Source organism: Malus sylvestris, chromosome 16, assembly GCF_916048215.2.
Source record: "Malus sylvestris chromosome 16, drMalSylv7.2, whole genome shotgun sequence".
NCBI lineage: Eukaryota > Viridiplantae > Streptophyta > Magnoliopsida > Rosales > Rosaceae > Malus > Malus sylvestris.
The window spans coordinates 23,164,288-23,182,460 of record NC_062275.1 but is presented as its reverse complement, the minus strand read 5'-3'; the positions used below and the strand labels follow the sequence as shown (position 1 = coordinate 23,182,460).

The 18,173-nt window shown below is 38.2% G+C and overlaps 1 pseudogene; it reads right to left on the bottom strand.

Annotated features, from left to right (window-relative positions):
* The window catches only part of LOC126609217 (PHD finger protein ING1-like), an 81,944-nt pseudogene that overhangs the window by 9,943 nt on the left and 53,828 nt on the right, over positions 1 to 18,173 (bottom strand).

The following is an 18,173-nucleotide window of genomic DNA, read 5'->3' as shown; positions in this document are numbered from 1 at the left end:
TTTTGTCTAGTAGAGGGGCAGTCCCCATTCTGATTCAGTTAAAAATTTTCCAATATAAAAAGAATGGTAAAGGATTTTGTTTTCATGGGTTGTGCTGTAAATTGGTTTAATTGAAATGGATTCAGTCTCGCTGAGAATGGCTTTGTAATATTTGAGAGTTTTATATGATTTAGTAGGCTGATAATGAAAATTGGGAGAAAAAACTGTTTTGACTATTTTTTCAAGGGCTTGTTCTTGGTGAATATTGAAGGGGTGCTAAAAAGGTATTCCTTCGAGTTTTTCTAGACATAAAGGGATGTTTTAGCATAGCTGGCTGATTGGGACGATGAGGGATGGTATGGCTGAGATGAATAAGGATCATATTGGTTGACTAATGCCGTTTGGTAATTTGGTAGTGGTGTTTGGTAGTTTGGTCTGAGGTTTCCTATTGTGGAGCCTAAAGAAGTGAATCGGTTGGTAATGGCTAAGGCCGATGAAGAATCTGGGCCTGATTCTTGTTTTACTGGCGGTGGTGGTGGTAGGGTGGCTGGAAGCCTCCTTTGATTATTTCTTTTGTCCGTCATTCTTCCCCTGCACAAATTCTCTGGTCAAGAAATCAGGAATGCAATTTTGGCTGCCTTTAATATATTCAATGTCAAAATAAAAAATACTTAATATGGCTTGCCATTGTGCAAAAATCTGTTTTGATGCAATGTTTTGAACATCTTTTTGTAAAACATGTTTTGCAAATTTGCAATCGACTCTGACTAGAAATTTTTAATTTAATAAATCATCTTGAAATTTGCTAATGCATAATACAATAGACAACATCTCTTTTTAATAGTACTATAATTACTCTGTGCTGGATTCCATACTCCTGAATGAAAACGAACAATTTTGTTTAGGAGATCCGGATGAGACTGACTGCTTGGGAATACCTCTGTAACCAATTTCAGAGGCATTAGTTTCAACAATTTTTTAATGAATTGGGAGTTGGAATGCCAAGACAAGGTAAGGTTTTAACATGGTATTTGATTTGCTCGACAATGGAAGTATGAGTATGAGACCAAGGTGAAGGATTTTCTTTGAGACGATCAAATAAAGGTTTGCATTGTTGTCTGAGATGGGGATAAAATTCTACAACATAATTTAAGGATCCTATAAATCTTTGTAATTGGGTTTTGTCGGTGATTTCATCTAGAAACTTATCTGCAAATTGGATGGCTCTATCTATTGGTTGAATGGTAGACTGGTGGATATTGTATCCGAAAAACCTAATTTTGGTCTGAAATAATTTAATCTTTATTGTTGAGAAAACCAATCCATTTGACTTAATTATCCTAGCAAACATATTCAAATGTTTCCAATGTTCATTTATCGATTTGGAATAAATAAGAACATCATCAATAAAAACAATTGAGAAATGACTGTATTGATTGAATATTTCATTCATGATATTTTGGAATTCACTGGGTGCATTTGTAAAGCCGAAAGGCATTACATTCCATTCATAATGACCGAAAGGAGTGACAAATGATGTTTTGTATTTATCATCCTCATGTATTCGGATTTGCCAAAATCTAGACTTCATATCAAATTTTGAAAATATTACAGCTTGACTTAGTCTCTTAATTAAATCTTTTTTGTTAGGAATTGCATATTGTATCCATTCCAAGACTTCATTAAGAGGTTTATAATTGATGACTAACCTGGGAGTTCCTCTTTTTAATTCAACATTCTTCTGAACATAAAAAACGGGGCATGACCATGGTGATTTACTTTTCATCAAAATCCTTATTGTAAGGAAGTTTAACAATGTGTTGTTTTCGGTGCCAAAAGGCATTGGGAATATCAGAACATATTTCATTAACAAGTTTATTTTGAAAATTGTCAATGTTTTGTAACAAAGATTGATTTGTTAATTGTTCTTCAATTCTTTTGTAATTAATTTCTTCTTTTAAGAAATTCATTTGTTGTGATTTCTTACTGACTAAATTGATGGTTTTTGAGATGCTATTCTTTTGTAATTGTCTTAATTTTTTGAGGTCTGTTTCCTTGCGGAACTCAAAGACAATTTTCTGTCCAAACATTTGGGTAGTTATACGATTATGGTGAACCTTAAAAGGATATAGAAGGGCTATGAAAGGAAGACCTAAAATGACTGGATCTGAGATATTTCTGATTAAAACAAAAGGGGTTTTAAAACAAACATTGTTTTGACAAACATGGGCTTTTGAAATTTCATATTTTAATTGAATTGGCGACTGGTTTGCAACACTAAGTATTTCTGTTGATTTATGAAAATACTTAGTAGGAATTAGTCATTCTTGAATACAATTCAAGTCTGCTCCTGAGTCAATCAAAGCAATTGTTTCTAAGTGAAAATCCTCAGTATTTATTTTGATTTTAGAATACCATTTCTAGATTCTTATCTTGTCTAATAATCCTAAAATTAAATTTTTTTGATGATGTTTCTTCAGACTGGGAATCTGAATTGTGACTTGAAGAAGAACTACTATGTTCTTCATCATTGTTGTTGACAATCATTTATGTTTGAACTCTATTGAGATGTGCAAGAATTTCTAGGTTTTCTAATTTGAGAAACCTAATTTCATCTTTGATTTTATTGACTTCTCTCTGTAAGTCTTTCACTGTGATTTCCTTCTTGGATTTGTTGAATCGTTCCAAAGTTGTGCTTAGACTGATTTTTTGTGATGACTGGGGTTGACTAGTACTAGTTTCTTCCTGAGAGACTAGTTTTTTTGTGTTTCTTTAAATAAAATGATTTTAATTCCAGGTCATCGACCTTACTGATTAATTCTATAAGAAGATCTTCTTGTTCTTTTTGTTTATTGAGGACTGAAATCTTGTTACAACAAGTATCAGTACATTCTATCTTAATATTTGGGGATGAAAGACTACTTGAAGAATTATTGGAGGAAGATGAAATCATTCTCAGATTGACTATGGTCTGTGTCCTTTAATTTTAAGACTTGGATTAATTGAATATTTTCTTCCTTAGAGATCTTCAGTTGGTTGACTGTTTTCTTGACATGACATTTATTTGCATAATGACCAAATTTGCCACACTTGTAGCATTTTACTTTTTGTTCTTGTTTTTTGGAGTGAAATGTTTCTGAGGGTTTTCTTTTCCATTTATTAGACCTGGGGTTTTCATAAAATTTATTAGTTTTAAAGTTTTTGATTTGGATTTGTATATGTTATATCTGGGGTTTTGTCTACTTGAATACCTATTAGGTTATTTATTGTAGACTTGTGATTTTTTCTTTTTGTTGGATGGAGTAATGGGAGGTAATCCATATTGTTCATAGAATGTCCCTAATTTGTATTTGGCTATGGATTTGTCTTTATTGACTTGTTTTGAAATTTTCATATCAATACACATTTTCAATCCTTCCTTCTAGATAATATTAATAATATTTCCATAAGTAAGGGTATGATATGGTATGATACCTTATTCATTAACTAAAACATTTCTAATTTTATGGACAAAAAGGTTTGGTAATCCATTAATAAATTTTTCTTTCCAAAATGGTTGATTACTATCATCTCTAAGCATGACTCTGGACATGAAGACGTCTTTGTACCACCTAAAATCACTTAAGGTTGGACATCTTAAATTGCTAAGTAGGTCATGAATTCTAGAGGTGACATTACTGGATGTTCCTATAAAATGTTCAAAGATGATAAAGAGTAAGGTGTTGACTGCATCTAGGACTCCTTGTCTTATATGCTCATCAAATATAAGGATTCCTTCTTCATCTTTTTAACTGCATTTTTTATTTCATTTCTTGATTGTTCAATGAGATGCTTCTCCCACCAGGAATGAAGCATTCCTGTTAATCTAGTGACCAAGAGGTCGACAACTTGTGTTTAACTAAGATTATGATTGGTAATATAATTATTAGCAACCATAGAGACGTGTTGTCATTTGTTTAAAAGTTCTTGTTCTGATAAACCATCTATATTTCATTCATAGAGTTTATCAGCCGAGACTGAGAATTGGTTTTGGATGTTTCGTTCTTCAAACTGAATATTTGGAGGTGTTGGTCTTGGATACCAATTTTTGGTAAGATATGTTGGATTGATTCTTTTATTTGTGATACGTTTGAGCTCAAGATTTTGAAAGGCTTGTTCTACTTGCCTAATGGAATTGGTTTCAGTTTCATTTTCTGAATCCCATATTGTAGAAATTGTTTCTACATGAGACTCATTTGGATGTTGTAAAACATTGACTGTTTTTTCTTGCTTTAACTCTTTTAACATTTGGTCTATTTTTTGACTTGTAGAATTTTTTTTCAAAGCGATTATTATATTTTTTGATTTGTGAAATTGTTTTGTGAAATGACTGGCTTAACTCCTGCATCTTCTTTTGGAAGTTTAAAAGGAGTGGCTGGTACTTGTGTGTTTGCAGTGGAAATTAAAATGGTTTCTTGTGGGGGATGACTAGAGGAAACTAAGGTTTTGTCTTCTTTAACCCAATTTTCTTTGGTGATGATCTCTAATTTGTTTTCAGGTTCATAATACTTTTCAACAAAATCGAAGAAAAATACTTCAAACCTGTGCTTTTTCATGAAATTGGTCCACTTGTTGTAAATGTCCAATTTTTGTTCTTTTGTATACTTATTACGGAAAATGTCTCTACGGGGAATACTTTCTATGGCTTCGATGTCAACATTAAGTTTCTTCCATTGAATTTTAAATGGCTTATTTAGCACAAGTAATTGGTGATTAACTTGACCTGCTTCGAAGTCAGATGCTGTTGGAGAAGTTCGTTCTCCTTGATTTTGGGTCTTGGGTTGATAAACGGGACGAGTGACTTGAGAGGTTGTTTCTATTGATTTTAGTTTGATATTAATCAAATCATTGATTAATTCTTGTTGGGTGACAATTGAACTTGTTTCGACTGCTTTTAATTATTATTTTTTATTAAAGAATTAATGAGATCTTGATCTTGATCTACCATGCTGGCAGATGTGGATCCGACAAAAGAATTCCTACTGGGGGCTAAAATAACTCATGGAGGTTGACACTAGATTTTCTAGCTGGTCGGTCAAAGTTGATTTTAATTGTTCCATCAAAATATTGTTCTATGTTGTCTAGGTTAACTAAACTATTTTGGATACTAACTAGTTTGCTTTCATTGATCAAGCACCAGTCGGAAGGTAGACTAATATCTGACCACCTAATGGTTCTGGGTATTTTGATGTTAGCATTTTCTTGGTTTGTTTGGATTAAGAGTAGGTCTCTAGGACTTTTGACTAAGGCTTGGAAATTCATATTTGTTCCTGTAACCTTGTAATAGACTTTAAAAATTAAGGCCAATGGTTGGACTCCTTCAAGGACTTGGTATCCTGAAGTTTTGATGTTTAACGTGAGTGCTTTCAGCATATGGGGGTTTGAAAGACTTGTAGTGAGATCTGGGAAACAATCAAAATGAATTGGTCCATTGTAAAGGCTTGACTTAATCATTCCAAGAATGCTATCGCTGAAGTTAGTGAATCTTGCATCTCGGAGACATAACAAAATAGAGGTATTAAGGCCTCTTCTTGTTAAGGGTTTGACTTCTATTTGGACTAGACCTATGTGAATATAATTGTAACCATCTTTTCTATGGTTTTGATTTGATCTGGGGTGAATAATTGACAAGTTTCATGTTCTTTACTAAGAGCATATGCCTATTTAACTGTTTTGACATGACGTTCACTTCTAAAACAGGCTGCTGACCATTTCTTTTTATAAATATTTTTACTTGAAACCTTAGGGACATTCCAATCTCCAAAGTCGACACTGTCATCTGTTTGAAATTCTAATTTTTGTTATTCATTTACTACATCTGGAATTGTTCCTATACTAGATCTAGAGCTAGTGCTGGCCATTGAATTAGATCTAATTAATCTACTTATATTGTTCAAAATACAGAGTTACAAAACAGAAATCCTATCAGCTTACCTTCCTCGAGTATTTGCTAAACTCCCTCTCTGTTCATGCGATCCGCTCATGCCAATCCTATGGATTTATTGTTTGGAACACGCCTTACTGTTTGGGTTGAGAGTTAAACAAGATAGCTTAGAAGGTGAACAAATAGGATAAACTGAATTGAAAGCTGGAAATTTGAACAATAAAGATGATTAAAGAGATAATAATTCAATTACCACTCAATCAGCCAGCTATGCTAAAACATCCCTTTATGTCTAGAAAAACCCAAAGGAATACCTTTTTAGCATCCCTTTCAATATTCACCAAGAACAAGCCCCAGAGAAATTAGCCAAAACAGTTTTTCCTCCTAATTTTCATTATCAACCTACTGAATCATATAAAACTCTCAAATATTACCTAGCCATTTTAAGTGAGACTAAATCCATTTCAATTAAACTAATTTACAACATAACCCATGAAAACAAAATCCTCTACCAGACAAAACCTCTTCATACCCAGCATGTTCTCATCCCTAACAATCATTATAATTATTTTGATTACATTCAAGCATGGACTAACATTTTCCTCCATCAAACAGAAGACTTTAGTCACTCATGGTTTATCAATTTTAACAAAAGTTTCAGATTAAATTTCCCAGCATGGTTTCCAAAATGGTGGTCAGTTCATGGCCTGACAGCTAGTCTCTTACTAGAAGAACTCATGCAAGTCTTATAAGCTGGTTTCCAGCAAAAATTTAACAGAAGCCGATTCAATTACAGGATTACACTTCTCCCATTGTTCATGGCTAAGTACAAAGTCCCATTGATAATGAAGTGGAATTATGAAGTCGAAACCAGTGAAGTCTACCAATCAAAATCAGTCAAGTGGTGGGATAAGTTCAATCATCAGAAGATCATCAATCTAGTCATCTTAGAATTTCTCGTCACTTCGGCTCCAGTCATCCCAGCAACTCAAGCTCCAGCTATTTCAGCACAACCAAAAATGGCATTGCCAATCATTCCAGAACAATCTCTATCAAACATTAGTCCTTCATCATCCCTAAAAAGAACCAAGCCATCTAAATCCACGAGTTCAAAGATGAAAGAAAAATCATCTCAGCTTAAGGACTTAGCCCAACATCTAGTGGCGGTTTTCTACTAATTTCTACTGTTAGTGGCGGCTTTTTGCAAGTTTTTGCAATTAGTGGCAGCTTCCTATAAGTTTTTGCAGCTAGTGATGGCTTCTTACAAGTTTATGCAGTTAGTGGCGGCTTCCTGCAAGTTTCTGTAGTTAGCGGCGACTTTTTGCAGGCTTTTGTTGCAGCCTTCAGCATTGGTTCTATGACCCCCGTTGTTGATGTTGTAAGGGAGTGTGCTCGCCACAAGGGAGTGTGATCGTTGCAAGGGAGTGCTGCTCACCGTAATAAAACTACTTGTTGTAAGGGAATCGCTGGACTGCACGCACTATCTTTTCCTGCAAAGATGAGGACATACTGTTGCCTACGAGGATGAGCCGCTATGACGACAAGTTGTGATGCCGCTGCTGGTTACCACTACTGTAGGTGTCAATTCTTTGCCCACATCGCCTCTGGGACAACATTGTCTCTGATGCACATTGCGTTTGTTGTTGTACCATCTTCAGGACTCTCTGCTTCACATTAGTCTTGCTGCTTGCTCGCTCGTGGAAGACACCGATGCATTGAAGACATTGGAAGACTTGCTCATGATTTAGTTGCAAAACTTCGAAGACTTAGTCTCAGAGTGATGACTTGATCTTGCATCTTCATCTTAAAGGTTGGAACATGTACTTTTCGTTTTTTTTCATTTTTTAGTGACTGAACTCGACTTTCATTTTCGAGCTGCCTACGTACCCTTCCGAAAAAGAGATCAAGTCATAATGTAGTTCAAATATGTTTGCTTGTTTGTTTGTTTGTTTTTCTTTTGTTTTTGGTGCCGTACGCAGTTTAGGTTCTTATGGGCCAAGAGCATTTGTTGTCGCCTTTTATGCCTATGCAGACAAGGAGCTTTGGTGTTGCCTTTTAGGCTCATGCGGATGAGGAGCATTTTGGTGTAGATTTGGTGCCGTTTGCAATTTCAGCTCATGCATGCAAGGAGTGTTTGGTGCCGTGTTGCAGTTTCAGCTCATACAAGGGAAGAGCATTTGATGTGATTTTGTCAAGCGATCTTGTAGTGGTGTTCCTTGCAAACTTCAAAGCAATGAGTCTTGATTAATTGGTTGAAGAAGTCTTCAGAGAAGAAATTGTGCATCGTGATGGGGAAGGATGATCTTTGAGTCGAAATTTCATCATCTTCAACCACTCTATGCCACTTTAGATGTTGATGAGAGCTTCTATGCTTTCTCCATGATTTGTCAACTTGTGGTATCCATTTAAACGTATGCCTTTAAAACTCAACAAATTTTGAGTACATCGAGTAGCGTACAATGCATTTTGTATGGACAATATTGTTCCATTTGGCAACATGATATAGGCTTTTCTTGAGCCTTCAATTACATCTAATTGGCCTGATATTGTTGTTACTTTTACTTTTGTCAGCATCAAGCTTGAGAAATATTTTCGATCTCAAAGTATTATATGCGTGGTTGTGCTGTCTGCAAGATAAATATCCCAGCCATTGCTCTTGTTTTAAGTAAAGTAATCATAGTTAAAAACAATTTATTCATAATAAAAGGAAATTGAAATGCCACTTTTATTATGAATTGAAATGCGAGCTTAAACTACAAGCTTAGATAATAAGAGTACATCAAACATAAATGATTTATTTGGACCGATACACTTCATTCCCTCTTTCCACAATGAAGTCTGAGACATCCAGGTGGGTTGTGTTCAATTGCCCTAATAAATCGAACACTGAATCAGAAATTTCATTGGTTTAGCTTGATCGAGGAAATTGGTTTCGACACCCTTCTCCTTGAGGGATGCTTGATACAGATCCACCAGATGTTTTGGGGTATGATAGGTTGGCGCCCAATGCCCATTGCCACCACACCTTGTGGCGATTTATATTTTTGAAGTTCGGGCCTGAATTATGCCTTGGACCCTAGTTGTAAGACTGGACACCATGATTCTTGCCTTTCCCGTTCCACCGGTTTCACCTATGACCCTGTCCTCGTTTGTAATTATTGCCACGAAAGGATGTGGTGTTCACTTCAAAGGAAGCAGTATTCACTTCTGGGAATGGTGCCGATCCAGTAAGTCGAGATTGATGATTTTTATTAGGAGCTTATTGTTTTGTTCAGCCCCAAGAAGTACCGATATCAGCTGGTTGTGCTCAATAAAGTCTTGCTCTCTATACTACTGCTGCATGAGCACGTTGGAGGAATGAAAAGTGTTGAAAGTTTTTTCCAGCATATCTTCCTCAGTGATGGTCTCCCCACAAAGCTTTATCTGGGAGCTAATTCTAAACATTGTAAAGTTGTACTCAACAACCGACTTGAAATCCTGGATCATCAGGTGTGTCCACTTATAACGAGCCCTTGGAAAAATCATTGTTTTCTGGTTATTGTATCTATTTCTCAATGCCTTCCAGAGGGCTAATAGATCTTCAACCGTTAGGTACTCACTCTTCAGTCCTTCATCAAGGTGGGGACGAATAAAGATTATGGCCTTCAATACTTGTTAGCCACGATTATAAAAAATTAATCTAAATTTTGTATCTATTTCCCTCCTTGATGGTTTCTCCAAGATTTCCTACGTCCAGATGGATCTTGGTATCCACTACCTAGGTAAGGCAGTTCTTCCCAGCAATATCCAAGGCAACCAAATAAAGTTTTGCCAAGTTCACCATTTTCTTTTTCTGAAAGAAAAATGAGGTGTAAGAACTTGCAATAATATGTATTCTGGAAGAATGTAGTGTTAGAACTTCTGGTTCTTACAAATTTTTCATTTTGATCTTTAGGCCAAAATGTTAAGCACTCGAAACTTCAGGCTTGAGATTTAAATAATTAATGAGGAAGACAATTATATTGCACCACTCACATTGAAACAATATAGCGTAGGATAGGCGATTATACCGCACCACTCAAGCAGCAGGAAAGTTAAATATACAGAGCAGGGTGGGCGATTATATTGCACCACCTAAAATTACAGTAAAATTAAATCTGCAGTTCAAGATGGGCGATTGTACCAAACCATCTTTGATCGCAATAAAATTAAAATAAATAAACATTGGGTTAGTAATCAGGAGCTACACCAAACAAGAAATCAAAAATATAAGTAATTGTTATATTAAGAACTAGGAGCAGGCATGGTGCTAGTAGATCTTGTCGATGGTACATCAAGCAGGTGAGGCAGATGAGGAAGAAACGCAGTAAGATCCTTGGAGGAAGCATTGTTTCGGCAAAGGGAATGAGAACTAGTTAGGGTTAAAGAGTCGTGCTAATAATGTGTTATAAATAGGCAAAAGTTACAGAGGTAACCTTTGCTAGGGACAAGAGTGAAGCGGGTGCAATTTATCACACTGTTTAGTTTTGTAACTCTAACACAAAAGGATTGTAGGTAAAGAGAGGAAGAGATGGATACTGATATTATTGCTTTCAGTTCTTTTCTGTTGTTATGTGTTGTGATCACACACAAAGTACTCTTTAAATAGAGCCACACCCATGAAAACTTACAAAGGTGAAATGAGTGCTCTTTGAAAAACCGCATACAACAACAACATGGCCACTATTCTAAAGTCTTCCTCACCTTTGGCTAAAAACTTTTGGGTATTCATTCCCACAACTTTTACAACAGAAAATAATTTTAAACAAGAGAAAATATAGAAAAGGGGAAAATCGTATACATTGGGGTTCTCACATGCAACCATCTCCCTATAGCTAACTTGGTTACATAAACAGTACGTAGGTTCATTTGGATCCACAGGTATATCTAAATCCATAGTAGTAGGATTGAGAGATGCAGTTACTGCTGCGGTTGTTGCCAGTCTTGTGATATGGAGAGAAAAAAGCATCACTAGGTCCCAAAGAACACAATTTGAGATGATATATACTTTGCATCTCATGCTAACCAAACATGCTCAAACTCATTTCACTTCGTAAACATTCTCAAACATTGAAGGTATGAATGTAGTTTCAAAACCCCGTAGTTAATAGTAAAAGGGTAGAAATGTGAAATTAGAAAAATCAACTAAAAAAATATAACAAATGAAACATTAAGAATAGGTAGATACTTTTTTCACCCTCTTCTACCACCTTCAACACTCCGTCCAGACTTGCACCACTATTGGGACTTGGAGTAGGCAACGCGCTTGCTGTAGCATTCTCTCTTTCGGCAATATACATGTTGATCCTAAAAACTACCAAGCCTACGTGGCACGCAAGCTGAGTAATTAATGAGCTAACTGCATCGTACGGTTGATACAGGGCGTGCCAACTCGTCGGTCGAGCTTGGCCGAGGAGTAAAATATGCTGATGTTGTGTTGAGCATGCTTCTGACTTCGCGATCTTGCGACTGCGGCTGAGAAAGGAACACGTCTCAGCCTTTGGGTTCTAGAGCCTGAAGAAAAGGCTGCTAATTTTGCAAAGTTCACAAACCATCAGCGCTGGATTTGATCACAGTGATTATATTTGTAAGGGTATAGGTACGTCTAATCGACATCAGAGTATAGGGGCATAGATACTTAAAATAGATATATGTCTTGATGGTAAATGTGGTTCGGTCGTCAGAATGCCGAACTCTAAAGCTAACTTATGAGTATCCAATCATAAAACAACTCGGCATTTAATGTGCCGAGCCCTAATAAACTGTAACACTTCACCTCGCTGAAAAGGCTAATGAGATGACCTTTGCCAATAAAGACCCGAAAGTCTTTCTCGACCTAGACTTAGATAAATAACTAGTCGGCCTCGACGTAGTGTAGTTTATCTAAACTGAAGGTGTTCCGCGATCGGCTGGTTTTACGGCGATAGTGCTGTTTATCCAAACTGAAGGTATCACCGGTTGCCTTCACAGTGTTGTTTATCCAAACTGAAGATATGTTGGTAGAAAAAGAAAATAAAAATCTCAAGGTTGTTGAGAGAGTTTGCGCAGGGCAATTTGTGTGTTGAATTGAAGGGGGCCTTGAATGATGCCCTCATTCTTCTATTTATAGTAGCAAACCTACTTCTGATCGAATGAAAACTATACTCGGATTAGGACTTCTTACCCTGATCCAATCTTATCTCGGCCAGTCCTACTCCTATTAGGACTTTGAACTCAACCTTTTATCAGGCCGCATTCATTCCCAAGTTTCAACATCTTTATCCTGCCGAGAATCCTTATTGTATCAGGATTTAACTACCCCATCCTGATCGGACACGGCCAGTCCCTGAGCAAAACTTCTGGGACGAGAACAATTCTAAACTCAGCCCAAACCAGTATTTTGGGCCCAAGCATTGCCCCTTCACTTCTAAGGTCGTCAACCTACATTCCTTGGTTCGATCCTCGACCTTGAAGAAGTGAAACCGACTTAAAAGAAACATTGAACCCTCTCGAGAAATACCACCATGCGTATTTATTAGACATGATCTCACGAGCTCGATTCTCCCAACCGTCCTGCCATGAGTCATTCCCTTGGTTAACTTAGAAGCCCTTAATCATGACTTTCGAAAACGTGCAACAGCCAAAATGTCTCTTGTACATTAAATCCGTCGCAACACACAATCGTGCATCCTCAAACCGTGAAAACCTCAGTCTTTTCGCCTGGATACTCTGAATATCCACAATGATTAGCAACTTTCCCGCGCGATTCTATCCCCAATTTTGAAAATCAAACATTTAACCTTCCTTCCAAAATGCCTATAAATACCTGAATCCTTTCCATTCGTACTTTACGCTTTCCAAAACCCATGAATCCTTCTTGCCATCGTTCATCACCAACCTCTTCAAAGACCGTTGCCTAACACCCTTGCTGCAAGAGTTTGATTGGTCAAAGTGGTGCCTAACGAAGCCCCAAGGCGTCTGGCCTTCGACCAACGTGACTTGGGTGGCCTGGGTCAAACGGATAGAAAGATTCTTCTGGTGCTCGGCCACCAACACCATGATCTTTCCCTTTGGCCTTACCACCCCCTCCATCATTGACATCTCAGCTATCCTTGGGACTTCTTCCTCTGACATCCTATTAGATGTCGCCTCTTTTGGGTGCCCGTCGAATGTCGACCTTAAAGCATTATTCGATGAACGGGCCATTGAGACGCTGAGCTAAGAAGGTTAAGAGCCTTTAAAAGAAGAAGTTCAGAAGTTGCACAAGAACTTCTTTAACTACAACACCTCATCCTCCATTTTGTTAGCCGATGAGAGGCGAGTTTGTGGAAGGGAGAGCACGAAGCCTTTCTATTTTACTGGTACAACAAGTTTATCTGTTGTACCAAGTCAAATAAGTGCTTGGTTGAAAATATACCGGTGGCTGAAGCCTTGGTTAATTGTCACTCCCTGGCGTTTAGTCCAGCTATCCTCGCCAACCTCCTGCATTGTCTGGCAGAAATGACCATCAACAAGATCGAACCGCATTAGAACGAACCTCTCTGGTATTCTAACTCTAACTGCAAGTCTATTTTTCCACACTTCGGCCAAATATCCCCAACTTTCAATCTATTGTAGCGCTCGGCCTTCAGTTGGCGTCTTGACCGACGCCTCATCACAGGGCCAAAGAAGTCTTCAAATATTTCTTTCGCCTAGATGTCCTCTCTGACGACGAATTTTTGATATGTTGTCATCAACAATACCTTTTTTCCATCAAGCTTCCAAAATTAACATGGAGTGAAATTGAAGATGCTGGTATTCGTCAAAACTGGGGTTTGTTCGTGATAACATGTGACCTTCCCCTTAGCTGCGACGCTTGCGTAGCGAGCTGGGAGGTCTACCACCCCCACTTTGCTACTCGACAGTTAGGCTACCTCCAAGGTTGCCCGGTGCCTCTACTTACTTCCCGCTCCCACCTAAGTCGATGATGTCTCTCTAGTTCCTCAGAGAGGGAGTGCAGAGATACCGAGAAAGAGTTTCAGGAATGGTGCAAAAATTTCGTCTTTGACCAACTGTTCCTGAATCTCTCGGCACTGACACCTTCAGTGACTGGTGGAAAGGATACACTCATGACTTTTTTGGCTTTCGGTCGAAGACGTGGTCAACAAAATTTTTAGCGACCGACCCAAAAAAATTCCTACCCCTCAATCCAAAGAGACGACCCAAGGTATATGGCTATCTTTACCTTTATTCTTCAAACACTTACTCGATTTTACAAACTTGATTTTGCTTTCTTAGGCAGTCGAGTACTAAAGCAAGCAGACGTGATCACCGCAGTTGCGACCAGGAAAAAATTGCCCCATTCCTCCAAGAAAACTAAAACTGCCGCGTAAACCCCGTCGAGCAAAAGGCTTCGCCAGGAAACGGAGACGATAGGTGAAGCTCATCGTCCCAAAAAATGCGTCAAGAAATTGGTGAAGAAATGAGAATGAGATATTCACGTTATCTCCACCAGAGCGACCAATCCTAGTGCATCTCCTTATGTTCCCATTGTCCAGGCCTCGACGGAGAAGCGGCCAACTTCAACTAGCCTAGCACCCCAAATTCAACCCATCCTTGATGTTCCTGAAGTTGTGGTTGAACAAGTTGCTGCACTGTTGGTCGAAAAGCCTGCAGCTCCGGGGCCGACCGTTGCATCTGTCTTAAAGGAGGTAACCCCTTTGGTCGGGAAAAGTCTCCCCAAAATCCAAAACAATCAGCGATCATCTTGGAAGAGTTATGATTATGTTGTTGGTAACTCCCTTCTCTCATTAAATTCAAAAGTATTAACAGTTTTTTATTTCAGGATGACGAGAATGACGAGATTTCACTGGCAAGTCGCCCTCGACTAACCAAACCTCCTTCCATTGAGCATCCCCCTGTGGTTGAGACGACTGACCAAGTCGATTCTCCTGCATCCGATCATGGAAAAAGGACTCATGTTGAGCCTGAAGCGACGACAGAAACACCAATTCACCTGCAGGATTAAGACCTCGGCATTCCTCCTCAAGAAACGACTTCTGCTTTTGTAAGATTCGATTATTTTCTCTTGTTAACTTTGCTATAATGAGTCTAAACCGAAAAAAATATTACATGTCAGGTGCCCAATTATTCATTTCACCGAAAATTTTATACGCCGAATGGTGTTATCTATATTTCCTGGCCACCTCAGTGGCCATCGAACTTAGATAACCTTCATCGGCCTCGTGAATTGAGAAGCAGTCTAAAACACTGGGCTCAGCCATTAAGCTCTCTAGGTTCGAGCAATGAACCAGGAGACATGGCCGAAGTCTCATCTCGACAGGTCTAAAAACAAATTCTCTCTACTATATTCTTTTACGTTTTCTTTTTGCCTAAATTTTTTCATCTGCAGCCTTCGTGGGAAGTCGAGTTCGATGCTTTCCTTTTGAATACTTCGGGAGTGGCTGGCCCTTCTGCAGCTACAACCGGGTCATCCGTATTAATGGCTGAATCAAATGCTCTTGTTAGGCTGCAGAAACTCTTTTCTCTCTCAGCTTCACAAGTTCTCGAACGCTAGGGCCTCAACTCAGTGGGTGCATATCTGAACGATCTCGCAACTGATGGTCAATTGAGCACTAAAGCTATCACTTGAGCGTCTTTTACCCTGGAACGAACCTCAAAATATTTTGGTATTTTCGAGAAAGCTCTTAGGGCTGAAGATGACTTGAAAGCTGCAATGGTCGTTCGAGAAGCTCTTCATCCAAAGGTCGAAGTTTTGAAGGCGAAAAAAGAAACATTGGCCTACCTTGACCGTCAAATTGCCGAACTCCAAAATTAAAGGTCTGTAGTTGCTTCCAAGCTTGCAAAGGATTTTGAATTGAGCGGCAAATCTTGCTTAACCGAATACGCGGCTAATGTGAAGTGGGTCGAACAGCTGAAGATGGATAAGAGGAATCGGCAAGCTGAGGTCACCATGGGCAAGCTGAGGTGGTTGGAGTTGAAAGCCGTTCTTCTATCTCTCATTCATTCATCACCCTAGAATTATTTAGTTGTAAACTGATCGACCAACTCTATTTGTACACCTCTTTGAAAACTTAATGAAATGAACTTTTATTCCCGCATTTCCCATGTGACTGGATCGTATTTATTTAAAAACTTTTCATTTATTGGCAACTTTTATTCCCCATTGCCGAGAACTTTATGAATAACGAATGGCCCTTCCCAATTAGGCGATCACTTGCCGAACCTGAGGTCTTTAATTCCTACGGGTAGTATGGTTTGCCAAACCAACTCCCCTTCGCCAAACATTTTTTGTCTGACTCATTGATTATAAGCTTGCTCGACAATCTTCTTTTGTGCTACTAATAAGTTATAAGCATCAAGCCGAGCTTCTTCTAAATCTTTTAACTCTTATCTCATGGCCTGATGTACTCGGCACTAAACAAACTACTTTATTCAATTACTCGCAACGAGTATATACTTAGCTCTACCGGTAACATTACGTCGTGTCCATAAGTTAACGCATATGGAGTCGTTCCAGTGGCTGACAGGAAAGAAGTTCGATAGGCCCATAACCCTTCGTTTAGCTTTAGATTCCACATACCAGGCCTTTCTCTCACCATTTTTTCAAGAATACAAATAAAAAATTTATTACTTTCTTCGGCTTGCCCGTTTACCTGCAGGTAATATGGCGTAGACTGCTAAAGTCGAATTTTCAAATTCACCGTATACCCCCTAAACCGGTCAGATGTGAAGATCATACCATTATCTGTTATGATTATTTCTGGTATGCCGAATCTAGTCACGTTGTTTTCTTCTACGAACTTACAAACTTCTTTAGACGTTAACTCAGCATCTGACTTCGCTTTGACCCATTTGGTGAAGTAGTCCGTTGTGACAAGTATCCATGCATGCTTTGCGGACCCGAAATATGACATAATTTTGCTGATTACATCCATGGCCTATCATCTGAACGACTATGGTTTAGTGACCGAATTTAGTGATTCAGTCGGGACCCTCTGTATAAGATGATAGACGCATATTTATGCGACTTAGTTAACTAGTTTTCTTGCATTTACGTTATTAGTTCTTAGTTATTTTAGTACTTTAAGCCATTTTCGTGTGTTTGTAGGTCCAAAGGGTTAAGGTAGCAAGAAAGTGCATTTTGGTGCATTTTGGAGCAGTTTTGAGCTTGGAATGGATTACTTATGATATGAGCAAGATGGATGGACGAATTTGAAGAAAAAAGAGGCTAGGAACATGCTAAAAATCTGGTGAAACAAATACAAGTTGCAAGAAGGGATAAATTTCTAGAAGGATTGGCCAAAACTTCACTCAAAACCATGCATACCCCATAAAATTCATCAATGCCGTGGCCTTCCCTTTGTTTTACTTCCACCAGATTTTTTAGTGATGATGCAATGCCTATCTCACTATGACATTTGAGTGGATGATGTAATGCTTAACTCACCATGACATTTGAGTGGATGATGCAATGCTTAACTCACCATGACATGTGAGTGGATGACTCAAAACCTACCCTCACCAACAATTCTCCACCTTGCCATGCCTTACCTACTTCATTCCACCAGATTTTTGCATTAAACATGTCCATCCTCTTCCTATAAATACCATGGCAGCAACCTCATTCAAATCATCCAGAAATTAACCATTCTCCAAGCCTTTCCTTGCCTCTCCTACATATCTAAACCCCTTCCCATCCATTCCTCCAAATAACCAACCCTTCAACATCATTCCAACCTTGTTGTGGCGGCAAGGAGAAGGAGAAAAGTCCTTGGACGCGCTTGCTATCCAACATGGATCGTTGGAACGTTTAGGTGCTTTCTTCCCTTTGTTTTTCAATGGTTAAATTTGTTTATCTTTGTTTTGTAATAATGAGGAACTAAACCCCCCTTGGCTAGGGGGGGATTCAAAACCATGTTTATGCTTGCTATATGATTTGATTACTTCCAATTGCGTTTCTTGAATTGTGAATTCAATTTACTTATCCGTTCGTATAAAAACTAATTTGTGTATGTTGGTTGAGAGTGCACGCTTAATTTTCATGCATGAATTTGACGCTAGAATATAAGGGAGTTTCACCTAATCGTTATGAACTTATATTCACAAGTAGTGAAGGTTGCTAGTCACAATCACGTTAAGTAAATTCTTGGCATAAGTTTCATGCAAATCATAGTAACGAGTGTCTCGTCAATGCTTATGTTTTTCATAGAACTTAATGATTCTTGCTTGTATCTCTATTATGCAATTCATGTAGGGAACTTGTAGGGAGTGT